Below are 14,417 nucleotides of genomic sequence, written 5' to 3' on the forward strand. Positions count from 1 at the left end.
GTTGTGAAGGGATTCCAGAGAAGGTAGAGAGGTGTTGATCACTCTCTCTGCCGAGCGGATCACCCGCTGCAGCTTGGCCTTGTCCTTGGCTGCTGCAGCAGGGAACCATGTAATTATTGATTGTGTAATAATGGATTTAATGATGGCAGAGTAAAACCGGATTAATATTTAATAATGAAGTTTTGCAGCTGGCCTCCAGAATCCAGCTGTCTTCTCCAAGCATGACTTCCCAGGTTTCTGGCGTTGGGCCAGTGGCGCAATGGATAACGCGTCTGACTACGGATCAGAAGATTCTAGGTTCGACTCCTGGCTGGCTCGATCCTGTTTTTACTCCTTCCTCCCACACGTTGGGTGTCTGCTGTCCTGCGTCAACATGCCTCAGTAGAGCAGAGGACGCACACCAGGCTCTGATTGCTCAGATGGCGGAGCGCAGGACTGCAGGCAGGCAATTTAGCCGTCCAACCTTAGGTCGATGGGCCGGAGGCAGTGAAGCTTTGCCTCTTGGAGGTGCTGCGATCCTTGCCTTCGAAGCCAGCGTTGCGCATAACCCGGCCGGTGAAAAAGGCAAGCGCACGTCAAAAGAGCGTTCCCTGACCGGGAATCGAACCCGGGCCGCGGCGGTGAGAGCGCCGAATCCTAGCCACTAGACCACCAGGGAGGACACGCTGGCCTTCAGGCCGTGGATGCCTGGCACACTGTGCGGAAGGAAAACGGGGCTAAAGTCTCAAACTAGTCGACAAAAGGGCACCCTGCCCCGTGTGAGGCTCGAACTCACGACCTTCAGATTATGAGACTGACGCGCTGCCTAACTGCGCCAACGAGGCACGCCCAGACCGACGGCTCCTGGGTGGCCCCTTGCGTCTGGTTGCGTGGCATTTTGTGCGCCACCAGCGAGGAAACTCCTGCGAGGAGAGCACGACTGGGCTTCTTGCACTCTGGCTACCCACACTGAGGACCTTCTCGTTCTTAATATGTTACACGTACAGAAACAACTTCAAGGAGACACAGAGGGGCTATGTCATGCCCAGGATTCCTATCGTCTTTTAAATGGTGTCGAGAATGGCACGCCTGCCGTTGCTGGACGATCTTGGCGCACATGCTCTCAGGCTAGATAAAACCCATTATAAATAAACACTTACATTTGACACATTTGACACAGCTGACAGATTAATGGAATAACGTTACATATCCACAATGCAAAGTCCCAGTTATTCAGTGATCACGTGTTTGGCTCGTCTTTAGCCTCATTATCTAGTAGAAAAACTTAAATTGTGCTAAAGTTGAAAGACTGTCCTATGTAAGTTGGTGACGTGTTCCACGTATTAGAGTCTGTTAAAGTAAAAGCTCTGCGGCCATTGCCTGTGGCAGTAAACTGTACTTCGCACTCACCTCTTGAAGAATCTCTTGTTTGCCTTGTGTGCTCGAGACACAATGCCACCGGTTCTTTTAAGGATGTCGCCGCCGTATGGTTAACTGTTGTCTACATTAGAAGGCAACTGCGAACCATAAAAAGGCCCTGAGACGTACAGAGATGGCGCTTTTTCGCTAAATTGCAATGCCGGCGTCCATCCGCATTTGATCAAGTATTTTCATTGCGTGTTCAAGTAGAACGAGCAGGGTCTGAGAATGGCAATTCCTTTTTGTGACCCTGTTCTAAAACAGTATGATCAAGGGGGAAAGGATCATTGAATGCAAAACCACTTTGACAGCATCCGTTACAGGGCATATGGAGACGGGCTGCGTGTGCTTTTGGCAAATGAAAGGCTTCGGGCACATTGTTCCTCATTTCGAAAAATCCACATTCGTCACTATTTCAAGGCGTTTGTGAAGAAATAAATAAGAATTAAAGATGAGCTGCATGAAGGCAATAAAATCGTGAGTCATTCCAAAAGTTACACCGGCACATTCGCTGAGGAGCGCAATCGACTCGCTCGGGCCAGCTGGGGTGGTCAGGATGGCCGAGCGGTCTAAGGCGCTGCGTTCAGGTCGCAGTCTCCTCTGGAGGCGTGGGTTCGAATCCCACTTCTGACATTCTGTTGCCTTTGTTGTAGCCACCCGTGCTGTGTATCGCGCTTTCTTCCGAGGGAGCGTCCTTTTCAAAGACGCCAGGAGACAGGCACGCGGGGGACGACCCGGTTTCCCATTTTGGTAGAGATGAAGGTTCAAGGTTCAATTTATTGCAATATAGTGTCAAACACAATTGGAATTCTTTACAGCCAGTCACGCATGGATGTAATGTGGCAAACGAAACATTAAGACAGAACAAGATATGACAATACACAGTCATATGGAAGGTGAATGGAAGGTGCTAAGAGTAATAATGATACTTACACTAATACTGAATGATAAAAGTAGGAGTAATAGAAACAATAAAGTGCAAACAGTGCATTCAGTCCTGAAAAGGAATTGAACTGTCATTAAGCAGCCAGGCGGCCGTGGGAAAGAAGCTCAGGCGATGCCGGGATTTTGCAGTTCTCGGGAGCCGAAGCCTTCTACCTGAAGGGAGCAGCTGAAACATGGTACAGCCTGGATGAGATGGGTCAGACATAATTTTTCTTGCCCTTCTCACAGCCCTGAGGTTGTGAAGGGATTCCAGAGAAGGTAGAGAGGTGTTGATCACTCTCTCTGCCGAGCGGATCACCCGCTGCAGCTTGGCCTTGTCCTTGGCTGCTGCAGCAGGGAACCATGTAATTATTGATTGTGTAATAATGGATTTAATGATGGCAGAGTAAAACCGGATTAATATTTAATAATGAAGTTTTGCAGCTGGCCTCCAGAATCCAGCTGTCTTCTCCAAGCATGACTTCCCAGGTTTCTGGCGTTGGGCCAGTGGCGCAATGGATAACGCGTCTGACTACGGATCAGAAGATTCTAGGTTCGACTCCTGGCTGGCTGGCTCGATCCTGTTTTTACTCCTTCCTCCCACACGTTGGGTGTCTGCTGTCCTGCGTCAACATGCCTCAGTAGAGCAGAGGACGCACACCAGGCTCTGATTGCTCAGATGGCGGAGCGCAGGACTGCAGGCAGGCAATTTAGCCGTCCAACCTTAGGTCGATGGGCCGGAGGCAGTGAAGCTTTGCCTCTTGGAGGTGCTGCGATCCTTGCCTTCGAAGCCAGCGTTGCGCATAACCCGGCCGGTGAAAAAGGCAAGCGCACGTCAAAAGAGCGTTCCCTGACCGGGAATCGAACCCGGGCCGCGGCGGTGAGAGCGCCGAATCCTAGCCACTAGACCACCAGGGAGGACACGCTGGCCTTCAGGCCGTGGATGCCTGGCACACTGTGCGGAAGGAAAACGGGGCTAAAGTCTCAAACTAGTCGACAAAAGGGCACCCTGCCCCGTGTGAGGCTCGAACTCACGACCTTCAGATTATGAGACTGACGCGCTGCCTAACTGCGCCAACGAGGCACGCCCAGACCGATGGCTCCTGGGTGGCCCCTTGCGTCTGGTTGCGTGGCATTTTGTGCGCCACCAGCGAGGAAACTCCTGCGAGGAGAGCACGACTGGGCTTCTTGCACTCTGGCTACCCACACTGAGGACCTTCTCGTTCTTAATATGTTACACGTACAGAAACAACTTCAAGGAGACACAGAGGGGCTATGTCATGCCCAGGATTCCTATCGTCTTTTAAAATGGTGTCGAGAATGGCACGCCTGCCGTTGCTGGACGATCTTGGCGCACATGCTCTCAGGCTAGATAAAACCCATTATAAATAAACACTTACATTTGACACATTTGACACAGCTGACAGATTAATGGAATAACGTTACATATCCACAATGCAAAGTCCCAGTTATTCAGTGATCACGTGTTTGGCTCGTCTTTAGCCTCATTATCTAGTAGAAAAACTTAAATTGTGCTAAAGTTGAAAGACTGTCCTATGTAAGTTGGTGACGTGTTCCACGTATTAGAGTCTGTTAAAGTAAAAGCTCTGCGGCCATTGCCTGTGGCAGTAAACTGTACTTCGCACTCACCTCTTGAAGAATCTCTTGTTTGCCTTGTGTGCTCGAGACACAATGCCACCGGTTCTTTTAAGGATGTCGCCGCCGTATGGTTAACTGTTGTCTACATTAGAAGGCAACTGCGAACCATAAAAAGGCCCTGAGACGTACAGAGATGGCGCTTTTTCGCTAAATTGCAATGCCGGCGTCCATACGCATTTGATCAAGTATTTTCATTGCGTGTTCAAGTAGAACGAGCAGGGTCTGAGAATGGCGATTCCTTTTTGTGACCCTGTTCTAAAACAGTATGATCAGGCGGGAAAGGATCATTGAATGCAAAACCACTTTGACAGCATCCGTTACAGGGCATATGGAGACGGGCTGCGTGTGCTTTTGGCAAATGAAAGGCTTCGGGCACATTGTTCCTCATTTCGAAAAATCCACATTCGTCACTATTTCAAGGCGTTTGTGAAGAAATAAATAAGAATTAAAGATGAGCTGCATGAAGGCAATAAAATCGTGAGTCATTCCAAAAGTTACACCGGCACATTCGCTGAGGAGCGCAATCGACTCGCTCGGGCCAGCTGGGGTGGTCAGGATGGCCGAGCGGTCTAAGGCGCTGCGTTCAGGTCGCAGTCTCCTCTGGAGGCGTGGGTTCGAATCCCACTTCTGACATTCTGTTGCCTTGGTTGTAGCCACCCGTGCTGTGTATCGCGCTTTCTTCCGAGGGAGCGTCCTTTTCAAAGACGCCAGGAGACAGGCACGCGGGGGACGACCCGGTTTCCCATTTTGGTAGAGATGAAGGTTCAAGGTTCAATTTATTGCAATATAGTGTCAAACACAATTGGAATTCTTTACAGCCAGTCACGCATGGATGTAATGTGGCAAACGAAACATTAAGACAGAACAAGATATGACAATACACAGTCATATGGAAGGTGAATGGAAGGTGCTAAGAGTAATAATGATACTTACACTAATACTGAATGATAAAAGTAGGAGTAATAGAAACAATAAAGTGCAAACAGTGCATTCAGTCCTGAAAAGGAATTGAACTGTCATTAAGCAGCCAGGCGGCCGTGGGAAAGAAGCTCAGGCGATGCCGGGATTTTGCAGTTCTCGGGAGCCGAAGCCTTCTACCTGAAGGGAGCAGCTGAAACATGGTACAGCCTGGATGAGATGGGTCAGACATAATTTTTCTTGCCCTTCTCACAGCCCTGAGGTTGTGAAGGGATTCCAGAGAAGGTAGAGAGGTGTTGATCACTCTCTCTGCCGAGCGGATCACCCGCTGCAGCTTGGCCTTGTCCTTGGCTGCTGCAGCAGGGAACCATGTAATTATTGATTGTGTAATAATGGATTTAATGATGGCAGAGTAAAACCGGATTAATATTTAATAATGAAGTTTTGCAGCTGGCCTCCAGAATCCAGCTGTCTTCTCCAAGCATGACTTCCCAGGTTTCTGGCGTTGGGCCAGTGGCGCAATGGATAACGCGTCTGACTACGGATCAGAAGATTCTAGGTTCGACTCCTGGCTGGCTCGATCCTGTTTTTACTCCTTCCTCCCACACGTTGGGTGTCTGCTGTCCTGCGTCAACATGCCTCAGTAGAGCAGAGGACGCACACCAGGCTCTGATTGCTCAGATGGCGGAGCGCAGGACTGCAGGCAGGCAATTTAGCCGTCCAACCTTAGGTCGATGGGCCGGAGGCAGTGAAGCTTTGCCTCTTGGAGGTGCTGCGATCCTTGCCTTCGAAGCCAGCGTTGCGCATAACCCGGCCGGTGAAAAAGGCAAGCGCACGTCAAAAGAGCGCTCCCTGACCGGGAATCGAACCCGGGCCGCGGCGGTGAGAGCGCCGAATCCTAGCCACTAGACCACCAGGGAGGACACGCTGGCCTTCAGGCCGTGGATGCCTGGCACACTGTGCGGAAGGAAAACGGGGCTAAAGTCTCAAACTAGTCGACAAAAGGGCACCCTGCCCCGTGTGAGGCTCGAACTCACGACCTTCAGATTATGAGACTGACGCGCTGCCTAACTGCGCCAACGAGGCACGCCCAGACCGACGGCTCCTGGGTGGCCCCTTGCGTCTGGTTGCGTGGCATTTTGTGCGCCACCAGCGAGGAAACTCCTGCGAGGAGAGCACGACTGGGCTTCTTGCACTCTGGCTACCCACACTGAGGACCTTCTCGTTCTTAATATGTTACACGTACAGAAACAACTTCAAGGAGACACAGAGGGGCTATGTCATGCCCAGGATTCCTATCGTCTTTTAAATGGTGTCGAGAATGGCACGCCTGCCGTTGCTGGACGATCTTGGCGCACATGCTCTCAGGCTAGATAAAACCCATTATAAATAAACACTTACATTTGACACATTTGACACAGCTGACAGATTAATGGAATAACGTTACATATCCACAATGCAAAGTCCCAGTTATTCAGTGATCACGTGTTTGGCTCGTCTTTAGCCTCATTATCTAGTAGAAAAACTTAAATTGTGCTAAAGTTGAAAGACTGTCCTATGTAAGTTGGTGACGTGTTCCACGTATTAGAGTCTGTTAAAGTAAAAGCTCTGCGGCCATTGCCTGTGGCAGTAAACTGTACTTCGCACTCACCTCTTGAAGAATCTCTTGTTTGCCTTGTGTGCTCGAGACACAATGCCACCGGTTCTTTTAAGGATGTCGCCGCCGTATGGTTAACTGTTGTCTACATTAGAAGGCAACTGCGAACCATAAAAAGGCCCTGAGACGTACAGAGATGGCGCTTTTTCGCTAAATTGCAATGCCGGCGTCCATCCGCATTTGATCAAGTATTTTCATTGCGCGTTCAAGTAGAACGAGCAGGGTCTGAGAATGGCGATTCCTTTTTGTGACCCTGTTCTAAAACAGTATGATCAGGCGGGAAAGGATCATTGAATGCAAAACCACTTTGACAGCATCCGTTACAGGGCATATGGAGACGGGCTGCGTGTGCTTTTGGCAAATGAAAGGCTTCGGGCACATTGTTCCTCATTTCGAAAAATCCACATTCGTCACTATTTCAAGGCGTTTGTGAAGAAATAAATAAGAATTAAAGATGAGCTGCATGAAGGCAATAAAATCGTGAGTCATTCCAAAAGTTACACCGGCACATTCGCTGAGGAGCGCAATCGACTCGCTCGGGCCAGCTGGGGTGGTCAGGATGGCCGAGCGGTCTAAGGCGCTGCGTTCAGGTCGCAGTCTCCTCTGGAGGCGTGGGTTCGAATCCCACTTCTGACATTCTGTTGCCTTTGTTGTAGCCACCCGTGCTGTGTATCGCGCTTTCTTCCGAGGGAGCGTCCTTTTCAAAGACGCCAGGAGACAGGCACGCGGGGGACGACCCGGTTTCCCATTTTGGTAGAGATGAAGGTTCAAGGTTCAATTTATTGCAATATAGTGTCAAACACAATTGGAATTCTTTACAGCCAGTCACGCATGGATGTAATGTGGCAAACGAAACATTAAGACAGACCAAGATATGACAATACACAGTCATATGGAAGGTGAATGGAAGGTGCTAAGAGTAATAATGATACTTACACTAATACTGAATGATAAAAGTAGGAGTAATAGAAACAATAAAGTGCAAACAGTGCATTCAGTCCTGAAAAGGAATTGAACTGTCATTAAGCAGCCAGGCGGCCGTGGGAAAGAAGCTCAGGCGATGCCGGGATTTTGCAGTTCTCGGGAGCCGAAGCCTTCTACCTGAAGGGAGCAGCTGAAACATGGTACAGCCTGGATGAGATGGGTCAGACATAATTTTTCTTGCCCTTCTCACAGCCCTGAGGTTGTGAAGGGATTCCAGAGAAGGTAGAGAGGTGTTGATCACTCTCTCTGCCGAGCGGATCACCCGCTGCAGCTTGGCCTTGTCCTTGGCTGCTGCAGCAGGGAACCATGTAATTATTGATTGTGTAATAATGGATTTAATGATGGCAGAGTAAAACCGGATTAATATTTAATAATGAAGTTTTGCAGCTGGCCTCCAGAATCCAGCTGTCTTCTCCAAGCATGACTTCCCAGGTTTCTGGCGTTGGGCCAGTGGCGCAATGGATAACGCGTCTGACTACGGATCAGAAGATTCTAGGTTCGACTCCTGGCTGGCTCGATCCTGTTTTTACTCCTTCCTCCCACACGTTGGGTGTCTGCTGTCCTGCGTCAACATGCCTCAGTAGAGCAGAGGACGCACACCAGGCTCTGATTGCTCAGATGGCGGAGCGCAGGACTGCAGGCAGGCAATTTAGCCGTCCAACCTTAGGTCGATGGGCCGGAGGCAGTGAAGCTTTGCCTCTTGGAGGTGCTGCGATCCTTGCCTTCGAAGCCAGCGTTGCGCATAACCCGGCCGGTGAAAAAGGCAAGCGCACGTCAAAAGAGCGTTCCCTGACCGGGAATTGAACCCGGGCCGCGGCGGTGAGAGCGCCGAATCCTAGCCACTAGACCACCAGGGAGGACACGCTGGCCTTCAGGCCGTGGATGCCTGGCACACTGTGCGGAAGGAAAACGGGGCTAAAGTCTCAAACTAGTCGACAAAAGGGCACCCTGCCCCGTGTGAGGCTCGAACTCACGACCTTCAGATTATGAGACTGACGCGCTGCCTAACTGCGCCAACGAGGCACGCCCAGACCGACGGCTCCTGGGTGGCCCCTTGCGTCTGGTTGCGTGGCATTTTGTGCGCCACCAGCGAGGAAACTCCTGCGAGGAGAGCACGACTGGGCTTCTTGCACTCTGGCTACCCACACTGAGGACCTTCTCGTTCTTAATATGTTACACGTACAGAAACAACTTCAAGGAGACACAGAGGGGCTATGTCATGCCCAGGATTCCTATCGTCTTTTAAATGGTGTCGAGAATGGCACGCCTGCCGTTGCTGGACGATCTTGGCGCACATGCTCTCAGGCTAGATAAAACCCATTATAAATAAACACTTACATTTGACACATTTGACACAGCTGACAGATTAATGGAATAACGTTACATATCCACAATGCAAAGTCCCAGTTATTCAGTGATCACGTGTTTGGCTCGTCTTTAGCCTCATTATCTAGTAGAAAAACTTAAATTGTGCTAAAGTTGAAAGACTGTCCTATGTAAGTTGGTGACGTGTTCCACGTATTAGAGTCTGTTAAAGTAAAAGCTCTGCGGCCATTGCCTGTGGCAGTAAACTGTACTTCGCACTCACCTCTTGAAGAATCTCTTGTTTGCCTTGTGTGCTCGAGACACAATGCCACCGGTTCTTTTAAGGATGTCGCCGCCGTATGGTTAACTGTTGTCTACATTAGAAGGCAACTGCGAACCATAAAAAGGCCCTGAGACGTACAGAGATGGCGCTTTTTCGCTAAATTGCAATGCCGGCGTCCATCCGCATTTGATCAAGTATTTTCATTGCGTGTTCAAGTAGAACGAGCAGGGTCTGAGAATGGCAATTCCTTTTTGTGACCCTGTTCTAAAACAGTATGATCAGGCGGGAAAGGATCATTGAATGCAAAACCACTTTGACAGCATCCGTTACAGGGCATATGGAGACGGGCTGCGTGTGCTTTTGGCAAATGAAAGGCTTCGGGCACATTGTTCCTCATTTCGAAAAATCCACATTCGTCACTATTTCAAGGCGTTTGTGAAGAAATAAATAAGAATTAAAGATGAGCTGCATGAAGGCAATAAAATCGTGAGTCATTCCAAAAGTTACACCGGCACATTCGCTGAGGAGCGCAATCGACTCGCTCGGGCCAGCTGGGGTGGTCAGGATGGCCGAGCGGTCTAAGGCGCTGCGTTCAGGTCGCAGTCTCCTCTGGAGGCGTGGGTTCGAATCCCACTTCTGACATTCTGTTGCCTTTGTTGTAGCCACCCGTGCTGTGTATCGCGCTTTCTTCCGAGGGAGTGTCCTTTTCAAAGACGCCAGGAGACAGGCACGCGGGGGACGACCCGGTTTCCCATTTTGGTAGAGATGAAGGTTCAAGGTTCAATTTATTGCAATATAGTGTCAAACACAATTGGAATTCTTTACAGCCAGTCACGCATGGATGTAATGTGGCAAACGAAACATTAAGACAGAACAAGATATGACAATACACAGTCATATGGAAGGTGAATGGAAGGTGCTAAGAGTAATAATGATACTTACACTAATACTGAATGATAAAAGTAGGAGTAATAGAAACAATAAAGTGCAAACAGTGCATTCAGTCCTGAAAAGGAATTGAACTGTCATTAAGCAGCCAGGCGGCCGTGGGAAAGAAGCTCAGGCGATGCCGGGATTTTGCAGTTCTCGGGAGCCGAAGCCTTCTACCTGAAGGGAGCAGCTGAAACATGGTACAGCCTGGATGAGATGGGTCAGACATAATTTTTCTTGCCCTTCTCACAGCCCTGAGGTTGTGAAAGGATTCCAGAGAAGGTAGAGAGGTGTTGATCACTCTCTCTGCCGAGCGGATCACCCGCTGCAGCTTGGCCTTGTCCTTGGCTGCTGCAGCAGGGAACCATGTAATTATTGATTGTGTAATAATGGATTTAATGATGGCAGAGTAAAACCGGATTAATATTTAATAATGAAGTTTTGCAGCTGGCCTCCAGAATCCAGCTGTCTTCTCCAAGCATGACTTCCCAGGTTTCTGGTGTTGGGCCAGTGGCGCAATGGATAACGCGTCTGACTACGGATCAGAAGATTCTAGGTTCGACTCCTGGCTGGCTCGATCCTGTTTTTACTCCTTCCTCCCACACGTTGGGTGTCTGCTGTCCTGCGTCAACATGCCTCAGTAGAGCAGAGGACGCACACCAGGCTCTGATTGCTCAGATGGCGGAGCGCAGGACTGCAGGCAGGCAATTTAGCCGTCCAACCTTAGGTTGATGGGCCGGAGGCAGTGAAGCTTTGCCTCTTGGAGGTGCTGCGATCCTTGCCTTCGAAGCCAGCGTTGCGCATAACCCGGCCGGTGAAAAAGGCAAGCGCACGTCAAAAGAGCGCTCCCTGACCGGGAATCGAACCCGGGCCGCGGCGGTGAGAGCGCCGAATCCTAGCCACTAGACCACCAGGGAGGACACGCTGGCCTTCAGGCCGTGGATGCCTGGCACACTGTGCGGAAGGAAAACGGGGCTAAAGTCTCAAACTAGTCGACAAAAGGGCACCCTGCCCCGTGTGAGGCTCGAACTCACGACCTTCAGATTATGAGACTGACGCGCTGCCTAACTGCGCCAACGAGGCACGCCCAGACCGACGGCTCCTGGGTGGCCCCTTGCGTCTGGTTGCGTGGCATTTTGTGCGGCACCAGCGAGGAAACTCCTGCGAGGAGAGCACGACTGGGCTTCTTGCACTCTGGCTACCCACACTGAGGACCTTCTCGTTCTTAATATGTTACACGTACAGAAACAACTTCAAGGAGACACAGAGGGGCTATGTCATGCCCAGGATTCCTATCGTCTTTTAAATGGTGTCGAGAATGGCACGCCTGCCGTTGCCGGACGATCTTGGCGCACATGCTCTCAGGCTAGATAAAACCCATTATAAAAAAACACTTACATTTGACACATTTGACACAGCTGACAGATTAATGGAATAACGTTACATATCCACAATGCAAAGTCCCAGTTATTCAGTGATCACGTGTTTGGCTTGTCTTTAGCCTCATTATCTAGTAGAAAAACTTAAATTGTGCTAAAGTTGAAAGACTGTCCTATGTAAGTTGGTGACGTGTTCCACGTATTAGAGTCTGTTAAAGTAAAAGCTCTGCGGCCATTGCCTGTGGCAGTAAACTGTACTTCGCACTCACCTCTTGAAGAATCTCTTGTTTGCCTTGTGTGCTCGAGACACAATGCCACCGGTTCTTTTAAGGATGTCGCCGCCGTATGGTTAACTGTTGTCTACATTAGAAGGCAACTGCGAACCATAAAAAGGCCCTGAGACGTACAGAGATGGCGCTTTTTCGCTAAATTGCAATGCCGGCGTCCATCCGCATTTGATCAAGTATTTTCATTGCGCGTTCAAGTAGAACGAGCAGGGTCTGAGAATGGCGATTCCTTTTTGTGACCCTGTTCTAAAACAGTATGATCAAGGGGGAAAGGATCATTGAATGCAAAACCACTTTGACAGCATCCGTTACAGGGCATATGGAGACGGGCTGCGTGTGCTTTTGGCAAATGAAAGGCTTCGGGCACATTGTTCCTCATTTCGAAAAATCCACATTCGTCACTATTTCAAGGCGTTTGTGAAGAAATAAATAAGAATTAAAGATGACCTGCATGAAGGCAATAAAATCGTGAGTCATTCCAAAAGTTACACCGGCACATTCGCTGAGGAGCGCAATCGACTCGCTCGGGCCAGCTGGGGTGGTCAGGATGGCCGAGCGGTCTAAGGCGCTGCGTTCAGGTCGCAGTCTCCTCTGGAGGCGTGGGTCCGAATCCCACTTCTGACATTCTGTTGCCTTTGTTGTAGCCACCCGTGCTGTGTATCGCGCTTTCTTCCGAGGGAGCGTCCTTTTCAAAGACGCCAGGAGACAGGCACGCGGGGGACGACCCGGTTTCCCATTTTGGTAGAGATGAAGGTTCAAGGTTCAATTTATTGCAATATAGTGTCAAACACAATTGGAATTCTTTACAGCCAGTCACGCATGGATGTAATGTGGCAAACGAAACATTAAGACAGAACAAGATATGACAATACACAGTCATATGGAAGGTGAATGGAAGGTGCTAAGAGTAATAATGATACTTACACTAATACTGAATGATAAAAGTAGGAGTAATAGAAACAATAAAGTGCAAACAGTGCATTCAGTCCTGAAAAGGAATTGAACTGTCATTAAGCAGCCAGGCGGCCGTGGGAAAGAAGCTCAGGCGATGCCGGGATTTTGCAGTTCTCGGGAGCCGAAGCCTTCTACCTGAAGGGAGCAGCTGAAACATGGTACAGCCTGGATGAGATGGGTCAGACATAATTTTTCTTGCCCTTCTCACAGCCCTGAGGTTGTGAAGGGATTCCAGAGAAGGTAGAGAGGTGTTGATAACTCTCTCTGCCGAGCGGATCACCCGCTGCAGCTTGGCCTTGTCCTTGGCTGCTGCAGCAGGGAACCATGTAATTATTGATTGTGTAATAATGGATTTAATGATGGCAGAGTAAAACCGGATTAATATTTAATAATGAAGTTTTGCAGCTGGCCTCCAGAATCCAGCTGTCTTCTCCAAGCATGACTTCCCAGGTTTCTGGCGTTGGGCCAGTGGCGCAATGGATAACGCGTCTGACTACGGATCAGAAGATTCTAGGTTCGACTCCTGGCTGGCTCGATCCTGTTTTTACTCCTTCCTCCCACACGTTGGGTGTCTGCTGTCCTGCGTCAACATGCCTCAGTAGAGCAGAGGACGCACACCAGGCTCTGATTGCTCAGATGGCGGAGCGCAGGACTGCAGGCAGGCAATTTAGCCGTCCAACCTTAGGTCGATGGGCCGGAGGCAGTGAAGCTTTGCCTCTTGGAGGTGCTGCGATCCTTGCCTTCGAAGCCAGCGTTGCGCATAACCCGGCCGGTGAAAAAGGCAAGCGCACGTCAAAAGAGCGTTCCCTGACCGGGAATCGAACCCGGGCCGCGGCGGTGAGAGCGCCGAATCCTAGCCACTAGACCACCAGGGAGGACACGCTGGCCTTCAGGCCGTGGATGCCTGGCACACTGTGCGGAAGGAAAACGGGGCTAAAGTCTCAAACAAGTCGACAAAAGGGCACCCTGCCCCGTGTGAGGCTCGAACTCACGACCTTCAGATTATGAGACTGACGCGCTGCCTAACTGCGCCAACGAGGCACGCCCAGACCGACGGCTCCTGGGTGGCCCCTTGCGTCTGGTTGCATGGCATTTTGTGCGCCACCAGCGAGGAAACTCCTGCGAGGAGAGCACGACTGGGCTTCTTGCACTCTGGCTACCCACACTGAGGACCTTCTCGTTCTTAATATGTTACACGTACAGAAACAACTTCAAGGAGACACAGAGGGGCTATGTCATGCCCAGGATTCCTATCGTCTTTTAAATGGTGTCGAGAATGGCACGCCTGCCGTTGCTGGACGATCTTGGCGCACATGCTCTCAGGCTAGATAAAACCCATTATAAATAAACACTTACATTTGACACATTTGACACAGCTGACAGATTAATGGAATAACGTTACATATCCACAATGCAAAGTCCCAGTTATTCAGTGATCACGTGTTTGGCTCGTCTTTAGCCTCATTATCTAGTAGAAAAACTTAAATTGTGCTAAAGTTGAAAGACTGTCCTATGTAAGTTGGTGACGTGTTCCACGTATTAGAGTCTGTTAAAGTAAAAGCTCTGCGGCCATTGCCTGTGGCAGTAAACTGTACTTCGCACTCACCTCTTGAAGAATCTCTTGTTTGCCTTGTGTGCTCGAGACACAATGCCACCGGTTCTTTTAAGGATGTCGCCGCCGTATGGTTAACTGTTGTCTACATTAGAAGGCAACTGCGAACCATAAAAAGGCCCTGAGA

At 49.9% G+C, this 14,417-nt stretch overlaps 19 non-coding genes across 19 annotated transcripts; 10 read left to right on the top strand and 9 right to left on the bottom strand.

The window, feature by feature from the left end:
• The first annotated feature begins 245 nt into the window (after nt 1–245).
• trnar-acg (transfer RNA arginine (anticodon ACG)) lies at nt 246–318 on the top strand. Its single transcript has one exon. It is a non-coding gene; the product is annotated as a tRNA-Arg (tRNA).
• A 268-nt stretch (nt 319–586) lies between these two features.
• On the bottom strand, nt 587–658 carry trnae-cuc (transfer RNA glutamic acid (anticodon CUC)). The gene has a single exon. It is a non-coding gene; the product is annotated as a tRNA-Glu (tRNA).
• Nucleotides 659–750: 92 nt separating this feature from the next.
• On the bottom strand, nt 751–824 carry trnam-cau (transfer RNA methionine (anticodon CAU)). Its single transcript has one exon. It is a non-coding gene; the product is annotated as a tRNA-Met (tRNA).
• Nucleotides 825–1,948: 1,124 nt separating this feature from the next.
• Nucleotides 1,949–2,031, top strand: trnal-cag (transfer RNA leucine (anticodon CAG)). The gene has a single exon. It is a non-coding gene; the product is annotated as a tRNA-Leu (tRNA).
• A 1,137-nt stretch (nt 2,032–3,168) lies between these two features.
• trnae-cuc (transfer RNA glutamic acid (anticodon CUC)) lies at nt 3,169–3,240 on the bottom strand. The gene has a single exon. It is a non-coding gene; the product is annotated as a tRNA-Glu (tRNA).
• Nucleotides 3,241–3,332: 92 nt separating this feature from the next.
• Nucleotides 3,333–3,406, bottom strand: trnam-cau (transfer RNA methionine (anticodon CAU)). Its single transcript has one exon. It is a non-coding gene; the product is annotated as a tRNA-Met (tRNA).
• Nucleotides 3,407–4,531: 1,125 nt separating this feature from the next.
• Nucleotides 4,532–4,614, top strand: trnal-cag (transfer RNA leucine (anticodon CAG)). Its single transcript has one exon. It is a non-coding gene; the product is annotated as a tRNA-Leu (tRNA).
• A 792-nt stretch (nt 4,615–5,406) lies between these two features.
• trnar-acg (transfer RNA arginine (anticodon ACG)) lies at nt 5,407–5,479 on the top strand. Its single transcript has one exon. It is a non-coding gene; the product is annotated as a tRNA-Arg (tRNA).
• A 432-nt stretch (nt 5,480–5,911) lies between these two features.
• trnam-cau (transfer RNA methionine (anticodon CAU)) lies at nt 5,912–5,985 on the bottom strand. The gene has a single exon. It is a non-coding gene; the product is annotated as a tRNA-Met (tRNA).
• A 1,124-nt stretch (nt 5,986–7,109) lies between these two features.
• trnal-cag (transfer RNA leucine (anticodon CAG)) lies at nt 7,110–7,192 on the top strand. Its single transcript has one exon. It is a non-coding gene; the product is annotated as a tRNA-Leu (tRNA).
• A 792-nt stretch (nt 7,193–7,984) lies between these two features.
• trnar-acg (transfer RNA arginine (anticodon ACG)) lies at nt 7,985–8,057 on the top strand. The gene has a single exon. It is a non-coding gene; the product is annotated as a tRNA-Arg (tRNA).
• A 432-nt stretch (nt 8,058–8,489) lies between these two features.
• On the bottom strand, nt 8,490–8,563 carry trnam-cau (transfer RNA methionine (anticodon CAU)). Its single transcript has one exon. It is a non-coding gene; the product is annotated as a tRNA-Met (tRNA).
• A 1,124-nt stretch (nt 8,564–9,687) lies between these two features.
• Nucleotides 9,688–9,770, top strand: trnal-cag (transfer RNA leucine (anticodon CAG)). Its single transcript has one exon. It is a non-coding gene; the product is annotated as a tRNA-Leu (tRNA).
• Nucleotides 9,771–10,562: 792 nt separating this feature from the next.
• On the top strand, nt 10,563–10,635 carry trnar-acg (transfer RNA arginine (anticodon ACG)). Its single transcript has one exon. It is a non-coding gene; the product is annotated as a tRNA-Arg (tRNA).
• A 432-nt stretch (nt 10,636–11,067) lies between these two features.
• On the bottom strand, nt 11,068–11,141 carry trnam-cau (transfer RNA methionine (anticodon CAU)). The gene has a single exon. It is a non-coding gene; the product is annotated as a tRNA-Met (tRNA).
• Nucleotides 11,142–12,265: 1,124 nt separating this feature from the next.
• trnal-cag (transfer RNA leucine (anticodon CAG)) lies at nt 12,266–12,348 on the top strand. Its single transcript has one exon. It is a non-coding gene; the product is annotated as a tRNA-Leu (tRNA).
• Nucleotides 12,349–13,140: 792 nt separating this feature from the next.
• On the top strand, nt 13,141–13,213 carry trnar-acg (transfer RNA arginine (anticodon ACG)). Its single transcript has one exon. It is a non-coding gene; the product is annotated as a tRNA-Arg (tRNA).
• A 268-nt stretch (nt 13,214–13,481) lies between these two features.
• On the bottom strand, nt 13,482–13,553 carry trnae-cuc (transfer RNA glutamic acid (anticodon CUC)). Its single transcript has one exon. It is a non-coding gene; the product is annotated as a tRNA-Glu (tRNA).
• Nucleotides 13,554–13,645: 92 nt separating this feature from the next.
• On the bottom strand, nt 13,646–13,719 carry trnam-cau (transfer RNA methionine (anticodon CAU)). Its single transcript has one exon. It is a non-coding gene; the product is annotated as a tRNA-Met (tRNA).
• Nucleotides 13,720–14,417: the final 698 nt, after the last annotated feature.

Source organism: Misgurnus anguillicaudatus, chromosome 10 (genome assembly GCF_027580225.2).
Source record: "Misgurnus anguillicaudatus chromosome 10, ASM2758022v2, whole genome shotgun sequence".
NCBI classification, from domain to species: Eukaryota; Metazoa; Chordata; class Actinopteri; order Cypriniformes; family Cobitidae; genus Misgurnus; species Misgurnus anguillicaudatus.